Below are 9,590 nucleotides of genomic sequence, written 5' to 3' on the forward strand. Positions count from 1 at the left end.
AGCTACAACTAATTTTTTTCGTTTTTTCTTAAGGTTTATCAAACACACAAGAAGAAAGCATAAAAAGGGAAATAAACTAGCATGGATATTACAATGAAAAAGTATGAGCACCGACAACTAGCATGAGTGTGTGAATAGGAATGTAATGTCGGTGAGAAATACGTACTCCCCCAAGCTTAGGCTTTTGGCCTAAGTTGGTCTATGGCCACGGTTGGCCTGGCGGATATCCAAAGTTATAGTTGGGGTCGTACTGAGAAGGATCCCCTTGGTGCCACTGTTTGGCAATCTCCTCCGGATTCCACTGATAAACAGACTGCTGGTGAGGATCAAATTGTGGTTCCGGCTCTGGCTCTATAGCTGGTGTGGGGTTTCGGTAGGCGTGAATGGCCTCCGGCGGAACAAGGTAGTTGCCTGCAGATAAGTCAAACAAGGAAGGAGCAGGCAAAGTAATAGTCTCAGGGTGATTTTTATCAAATATCAGCTTGTACTTAAGCATCTTTTCCTTATTCTTAACGATAAAATCCGGTGCTACCATACTCTTATAGTCTAGAAAAATAGGAGGCGGCAACTTCTCTTCCTTCTCATAATGTCTAATAGGTATGTTAAAATGTGCAGCGAGGCGCGAGGCTAAGATACCTCCCAAGATGGGGCCCTTAGTACGGTTAAGATTTAACCGCTTTGCAACAATAGCGCCCATACTAAATGTGTCATCACGGAACAAGGCATGGCACAAATTAACAATATCAGGGGCACTAAGGTTGCCACAGTTTCCGCGACCAATTAAGCATCTACTAGAAAATATTGCAAAGTAACGTAAAACAGGAAAATGTATGATAGTAACTCTTGCATCGGAAACCTTTCTCGTTTCCCCTACAGCAATTGTATCAATAAACCCTTCCACATCGTCACGATGTGGTTCCTCTACACTGCCCTCAAAAGGGATCAAACAAACTCGACAAAAATCACAAAGTGACAACTCCATATGCTCATCATATAAATAAAATTCCACCATAGGTGCTGAGCTCCTAGCATGGAAATGAAAGTTTTGCACAAAGATATTGGTGAGTAAGAGATACTGTTCGCGTTGGTCGTGGAGGAAGGTGGTGAGGCCTGCATTCTCAGCCAACTCATAAAAATCATCATAAATCTCGGTTGCTCTCAAGAAATCATCACAAGGCCATTCACACGGCCGAACCTACCGATGCGAGGGAGATTATACTTGGGCTTCTTGTTCTCTTCACTTTGTTTATCCTTCGAGCTTCGGCTCGATGAACCCCTCAAAAATCTCTTCATCTTTTTCTGAAATTTTCTGGAATTTTTAGTAACTCAAAATAAAAGTGAACCAAACTCAACAAACTTGATAGCAACTACTCCTACAAGTGCCTAGAGGCAATGCATTAAAACTACTTTTGACAATATAAATTTGAATGCAAGCTCAAGAACAAGGTCACCTAAGCAGCAAAAATTTGCAATGAATAAAGCACTAGAACAAAAACTAATTGGACCATCGGAGGAGTCACATACCAAAGAACAATCCCCCAAAGCAGTTTTGTGAATGGAGCTTTGAGCTAGGAGATCGAAAATGGCAGCAAGATGAGTTTGAACTCGGGTTTGAGCTGGCTAGTGATTTTTTTGGGAGGAAGAAGGAGTGTGTGGTAGCTAGAATAAGTGGAGGGGAGCCACCATGGGCCCACGAGGCAGGGGGGCGTGCCCTGGACCCTCGTGGCCAGGTTCTTGCTCCCCCCGCTGTGTTCTCAGTGCGAGATATTCTCAAATATTCTAGAAAAAACATATTTAAATTTCAGGGCATTTGGAGAACTTTTATTTTCGGGGTATTTTTCATTGCATGGATAATTCAGAAAACTGACCGAAAAAATACTATTTTTGCTTTAATATAAATAATAGAAAGTAAAAAGAGGGTACAGAGAGTTGTGTTTTCTAACTTTATCCATCTCATGTTCTTCAAAAGGAATCCACTAACAAGGTTGATCAGGTCTTTTAACAAACTCATTTCAAATAACATGAAACCAGAGAATTTTCTAATAACACTAGGTTACCTCAACGGGGATATGCATGTCCCCACAATAAGAATATCACATTTCCTCTTGACAGTACGAAGAGGAAATTCAAAACCTCCAATAGTAATTGTTGAAATTTTTCCAATAGAATTGATACTGTGGGCTTGAGGTTGTTTCCTCGGAAAGTGTACCGTATGCTCATTACTATTAACAAGAAAAGTGACATTGCCTTTGGTGCAATCAATAACAGCCCCTGTAGTATTCAAAAAGGGTCTTCCAAGAATAATAGACATACTATCGTCCTCGGGAATATCAAGAATAACAAAGTCCGTTAAAATAGTAACGTTTGCAACCACAACAGGCACATCCTCACAAATACCGAAAGGTATAGCAGTTGATTTATCAGCCATTTGCAAAGATATTTCAATAGGTGTCAACTTATTCAAATCAAGTCTACGATATAATGAGAGAGGCATAACACTAACACCGGCTCCAAGATCACATAAAGCAGTTTTAACATAGTTTCTTTTAATGGAGCATGGTATAGTTGGTACTCCTGGATCTCCAAGTTTCTTTTGTATTCCACCCTTAAAAGTATAATTAGCAAGCATGGTGGAAATTTCAGCATCCGGTATCTTTCTCTCGTTAGTAACAATATCTTAAATATATTTATCATAAGGATTCATTTTAAGCATATCAGTCAAACGCATACGCAGAAAGATATGTCTAATCATTTCAGGAAAGCGCTCAAAATCATCATCATCCTTTTTCTTGGATGGTTTAGGAGGAAAAGGCATGGGTTTCTGAACCCATGGTTCTCTTTCTTTACCGTGCTTCCTAGCAAAAAAGTCTCTCTTATCATAATGTTGATTCTTTGATTGCGGGTTATCAAGATCAACAGCAGGTTCAATCTCTACATCATTGTCATTGCTAGGTTGAGCATCAACATGAACATCATCGTTAACATTATCACTAGGTTCATGTTCATTACCAGATTGTGTTTCAGCATCGGAGATACAGATATTATTGGGATTCTCAGGTGTGTCAATAACAGGTTCACTAGAAGCATGCAAAGTCCTATCATTTTTCTTTCTCTTCCTTTTAGAAGGACTAGGTGCATCAATATTAATTCTCTGAGAATCTTGCTCAATTCTCTTAGGATGGTCCTCAGGATACAAAGGTTCCTGAGTCATTTTACCACCTCTAGTCATAACTCTAACAGCATTATCATTTTTCTTATTATTTAATTCATTGAGCAAATCATTCTGAGCTTTAAGTACTTGTTCTACTTGAGTGGTAACCATAGAAGCATGTTTACTAATAAGTTTAAGTTCACCTTTAACATTAGCCATATAATCACTCAAGTGTTCAATCATATAAGCATTATGTTTCAATTGTCTACCAACATAAGCATTGAAATTTTCTTGTATAACAATAAAGTTATCAAATTCATCCAAACATTGGCTAGCAAACTTAGCAGGAGGGATTCCAGCTTTATCATATCTATAGAGAGAGTTTACCTTTACTACCTGTGTCGGGTTATCAAGACCGTGTGTTTCTTCAATAGGTGATGAATTAAGACCATGTATTTCTTCAACAGGAGGTAAATTCTTAACATCTTCAGCTTTTATACCTTTTTCTTTCATAGATTTCTTTGCCTCTTGCATATCTTCAGGACTGAGAAATAGAATACCCCTTTTCTTCGGAGTTGGCTTAGGAGTTGGTTCAGGAAGTGTCCAATTATTTTCATTAGTCAACATATTATTCAATAGAATTTCAGCTTGATCAACAGTTCTTTCCCTGAAAACGCAACCAGCACAACTATCCAGGTAATCTCTGGAAGCATCGGTTAGTCCATTATAAAATATATCAACTATTTCATTTTTCTTGAGAGGATGATCAGGCAAAGCATTAAGTAATTGGAGAAGCCTCCTCCAAGCTTGTGGGAGACTCTCTTTTTCAATTTGCACAAAATTATATATTTCCCTTAAAGCAACTTGTTTCTTATGAGCGGGGAAATATTTAGTAGAGAAATAGTAAATCATATCCTGGGGACTACGCACACAACCAGGACCAAGAGAATTAAACCATATCTTAGCATCACCCTTTAATGAGAACGGAAATAATTTAAGGATATAATAGTAGCGAGTTTTCTCATCATTAGTGAACAAGGTAGCTATATCAGTTAATTTAGTAAGATGTGCCACAACAGTTTCAGATTCATAGCCATAGAAAGGATCAGATTCAATTAAAGTAATTAACTCAGGATCGACAGAGAAATCATAATCCTTATCAATAATAAAGATAGATGAAGTAGCATAAGCAACATCATATTTCATTCTAGCATTCAGAGATTTTTCGTTTCTTAAGATCACTTCTATCATTGCAGGCAAGAAAGTCTCTAGCAGTTTCTTCATCCATAGCGTAACCCTCAGGAACAATAGGCAATTCATATCTAGGGGGAGAATCTTCATCATCACTTTCATCAATATTATCAGTTTCAATAATTTCATTCTCCCTATCCCTATCAAGTTATTCATCAAGAAATTCACCTAGTGGCACAGTATTATCAAGCATAGAAGTAGTTTTATCATAAGTATCATGCAAGGAAGAAGTGGCATCATCAATAACATGCGACATATCAGAATGAATCACAGGTGTAGGTGTCGCAAGTTTACTCAAAACAGAAGGTGAATCAAGTGCAGAGCTAGATGGCAGCTCCTTACCTCCCCTCGTAGTTGAGGGAAAAATCTTGGTTGATCTTTCAAGTTCTTCATAATGATAAGCAGATATAAATCCCAAGTGACTCAAAGAATAGAGCTATGCTCCCCGGCAACGGCGCCAGAAAATAGTCTTGATAACCCATAAGTATAGGGGATCGCAACAGTTTTCGAGGGTAGAGTATTCAACCCAAATTTATCGATTCGACACGAGGGGAGCCAAATAATATTCTCAAGTATTAGTAGCTGAGTTGTCAATTCAACCACACCTGGAAAATTAATATCTGTAGCAAAGTGTTTATTAGCAAAGTAATATGATAGTAGTGGTAACGATGGCAAAAGGTAACGGTAGCCAAAGTAATATTTTTGGGTTTTGTAGTGATTGTAACAGTAGCAGCAGAAAAGTAAATAAGCGAAGAACAATATATGAAAAGCTCGTAGGCATTGGATCGGTGATGGAGAATTATGCCGGATGCGATCGATCATGTAACAGTCATAACCTAGGGTGACACAGAACTAGCTCCAGTTCATCAATGTAATGTAGGCATGTATTCCAAAAATAGTCATAGGTGCTTATGGAAAAGAACTTGCATGCCATCTTTTGTCCTACCCTCTCGTGGCAGCGGGGTCCTATTAGAAACTAAGAGATATTAAGGCCTCCTTTTAATAGAGTACCAGACCAAAGCATTAACACATAGTGAATACATGAACTCCTTAAACTACGGTCATCACCGATAAGTATCCCGATTATTGTCACTTCGGGGTTAACAGATCATAACACATAATAGGTGACTATAGACTTGCAAGATAGGATCAAGAACTCTCATATATTGATCAAAAAACATAATAGGTTCAGATCTAAAATCATGGCACTCGGGCCCTAGTGACAAGCATTAAGCATAGCAAAGTCATAGCAACATCAATCTCAGAACATAGTGGATACTAGGGATCAAACCCTAACAAAACTAAGTCGGTGACATGATAAATCTCATCCAACCCATCACCGTCCAGCAAGCCTACGATGGAATTACTCACGCACGGCGGTGAGCATCATGAAATTGGTGATGGAGGAAGGTTGATGATGATGATGGTGACAGATTCCCCTCTCCGGAGCCCCGAACGGACTCCAGATCAGCCCTCCCGAAAGAGTTTAAGGCTTGGCGGCGGCTCCGGGTTAGTTCCATGGCAATTCTGCACAAAATAACACCATGGAAATTCTGCTGAAAACAGCGTCAGTCCGGGTTAGTTCCATTAAAATCATGCAAGTTAGAGTCCAAAACAAGGGCAAAAGTGTTTGGAAAAGTAGATACGACGGAGACGTATCAGTTATCGGTTGCCTAAGGACAAATAATTTTCTTGTGACAAAAAGCTCTCTACTAAAACTAACTTAGTTGTTTCTTTATCTAAACAGGGCCTAGTTTTTATTTATGTGCTCTTTATTATCTTGCAAACCTATCCCACAACACATTCAAAGTACTTCTAGTTTCATACTTGTTCTAGGTAAAGAGAACGTAAAGCATGCATAGAGTTGTATCGGTGGTCGACAGAACTTGAGGGAATATTACCTTTAGCTCCTCGTTGGGTTCGACACTCTTACTTATCGAAAGAGGCTACAACTGATCCCCTATACTTGTGGGTTATCAATACCTTTTTCTAGCGCCGTTGCCGGGGAGCAATAGCATGGGGTGAATATTCTCGTGTGTGCTTGTTTGCTTTATCACTAAGTAGATTTTATTTTCTGTTCTAAGTTGTTCTCTATCTTTAGTAATGGATATCGAACACGAAATACAAAAAATAGGTTTACTTGCTACTCATGGAGATGGGGAACCTCCTAAAACCCTCGATGCTCATTATGTGAAAGATATTATGCACTACTTTAATAATCTTGAGAAAACCCCATTCAATTATATGATGGTATACACGTTGGATCAATGTGAATACTTTAGGGATTATCGCTCCTCAAAAATGGAAACTGTTATGGGATCAAATTCATATGTTGCATTGGTATGCTCCGCAACTATGCTTGAGATATGATTATACTTGTGGCTCTAGGATGAAGGCTCCACACCTTCCCTTTTCATGCAAATATAACGATAATGAAACCTTAGCTTCTTATGCTAATTGTATATATGATTATTATGATGTGGAACGAATAGAAGAATTCGTTGCTTTTAAGGGTGCTTATGAAATTGAATCTTTGTTTGAAAAGTATGAAGCTTTTGATGATGATGTTTATAGGCCTGAAAATTTTGCTATACTTAAATATTCCTATGAGAATTATGAATACAATGCCGATATTGATGCGTTTATTGAGAAAGTCTCCATTGTCCACGAAGTGACTAATATTTTGCAGGAATCTATGGAAGAAGAAATTGCTGAAACTGTGAGCTCATTAGATGAAAAAGATGATGAGGAGAGCGAAGAACAAAAGGAGGAAGAGCGGATTGATCACCCATGCCCACCTTCTAATGAGAGTAACTCTTCAACTCATACATTGTTTAATTTCCCTTCGTGCGTACCGAAGGATGATTGTTATGATAATTGCTATGATCCCTTTGATTCGTTTGAAATATCCCTTTTTGATGAACTTGATGCTTGCTATGATTATGGCCATGATGCCAATATGAATTATGCTTATGGAGATGAACTTGCTATAGTTCCTTATGTTAAGAATGAAATTGTTGCTATTGCACCCATACATGATAGTCCTATTATCTTTTAGAATTCTCCCAATTACACTATGTCAGAGAAGTTTGCGCTTATTAAGGATTATATTTATAGGTTGTGTTCTACTATTGCACATGATGATTTTGATAAATATAATATGCATGTGCTTGCTACTCCTACTTGCAATTATTATGAGAGAGGAACTACATCTCCGCCTCTCTATGTTTCCAATATGGTAAAATTGCAAGAAATTGCTTATGCTATGTATTGGCCTTTACTTTGTGTGCATGAATTATTCATTTATGACATGCCGATGCATAGGAAGAGAGCTAGAATTCGATGTTGCATGATATATGTTACTTTGTTCTCACTACTAAATTACAAATCTTTGCTAATTAAAATTGGCTTTTATATACCTTGGGATCCGGGCGGATCCATTACTTGAGCCCTACATGCCTAGCTTAATGGCTTTAAAGAAAGCGCTGCCAGGGAGACAACCCGGAAGTTTTAGAGAGTCATTTATTTCTGTTGTGTGCTTTTATAAAGTTTTAAAACAAAAAAATAAAGTGGGGAAACTAAAACTTTTCGAAAAGAAAGGTGAAAGTAAGAAAGACTAGCACCGTTGAAGTGGGGGAGCTCCTTGAACTTTGTTCATGCCCATGGAAACTTTGCAAATCTTGAATTACATAAACTTTTCAACAAAAATAATTATCCCCTTGTACAAATTCGTTGTATTCTAAAAATAATGTGCCAAGGTTTGCCTTTAGGATGATTACATTGATTGTTTGGTGTGTGCAGTGCAAAAACAGAAACTTTGGCTGCAGTGCATGAATTTTCATATTTTACTAGAACATAGAATGTTTCTGAAATTTTTTGCACAGTGCTGCTATACAAATTGTTTATTTTATCCTAATGTTTCATAATTTTTGGAGTTATATAAGTATGGTTGATGTTCAGATTACTACAGACTGTCCTGTTTAAGACATATTCTGTTTTTTGATGCATTTTTTTGCTCGTTTTGATGATACTATCGATTGTATCAGTGTTATAAGCCATGGAAAAGTTATATTAAAGTAGATACAATGCAAAAATAAAATATGAATGAGTTTGCAATAGTACTTAAAGTGGTGATTTGTTTTATTATACTAACGGATCTCACGTGGGTTTTGTTAAGTTTTGTGTGATTGAAGTTTTCAAGTTTTGGGTGAGATCACGATGGATGAAGGAATAAGGAGTGCCAAGAGCCTAATCTTGGGGATGCCCGAGGAACCCCAAGGTAATATCCAAGGACTCCCAAGCAACTAAGCTTGGGGATGCCTCGGAAGGCATCCCCTCTTTCTTCTAACAATCGTTAGTAATTTTACTTGGAGCTATATTTTTATTCCTCACATGATATGCGTAAATATTGAAGCGTCGTGTGCTATTTATTTTTCTTTTAATAATGCACCATGCTGGTATGAGATAGTCCTTGGTTGACTTATAGAATGCTCTTTGCACTTCACTTATATCTTTTGAGTATGGCCTTATAGAATGCTTCATGTTCTTCACTTATATCATTTGAAGTTTGGATTGCCTATTTCTCTACACATAGAAAACCGCCATTTATAGAATGCTCTTTTGCTTCACTTATATTTGTTAGAGTGTGGGTGTCGGTGTCAAAACCGGCTGATCTTGGGTAGGGGGTCCCGAACTGTGCGTCTGAGGATCGAAGGTAACAAGAGGCAGGGGACGCGATGTTTATCCAGGTCCGGGCCCTCTTAATGGAGCTAATACCCTACTTCCTACTTGATTGATTTTGATGAGTATAGGGGTTACAAGAGTTGATCTACCTTGAGATCATAACGGCTAAACCCTAGATGTGTAGCATGTATGATTTGTCTTAGCCTCTACGGACTAACCCCTTCAGTTTATATAGACACCGGAGGGGCCTAGGGTTGTACAGAGTCGGTTTACAGAGAAAGGAAACTACACATCCGAACGCCAAGCTTGCCATCCACGCAAAGGAGAGTCCCATCCGGACACGGGAGAAGGCCTTCTATCTTGTTTATTCACGGCCCATTAATCCGGCCCATGTCACACAGCCCGGACGCCCGGGGACCCCATAATCCAGGACTCCCTCAGTAGCCCCTGAACCAGGCTTCAATGACAATGTGTCCGACGCATAGATTGTCTTCGACATTGCAAG

General features: G+C 38.5%; 1 pseudogene; it reads right to left on the reverse strand.

The window, feature by feature from the left end:
* Positions 1–2,048: 2,048 nt before the first annotated feature.
* On the reverse strand, positions 2,049–3,778 carry LOC147986099 (uncharacterized; annotated as a pseudogene).
* Between the last annotated feature and the right edge of the window lie 5,812 nt (positions 3,779–9,590).

Source organism: Triticum urartu, chromosome 2A (genome assembly GCF_056163025.1).
Source record: "Triticum urartu cultivar PI428250 chromosome 2A, HENAU_Tu73, whole genome shotgun sequence".
Taxonomy (NCBI): Eukaryota; Viridiplantae; Streptophyta; class Magnoliopsida; order Poales; family Poaceae; genus Triticum; species Triticum urartu.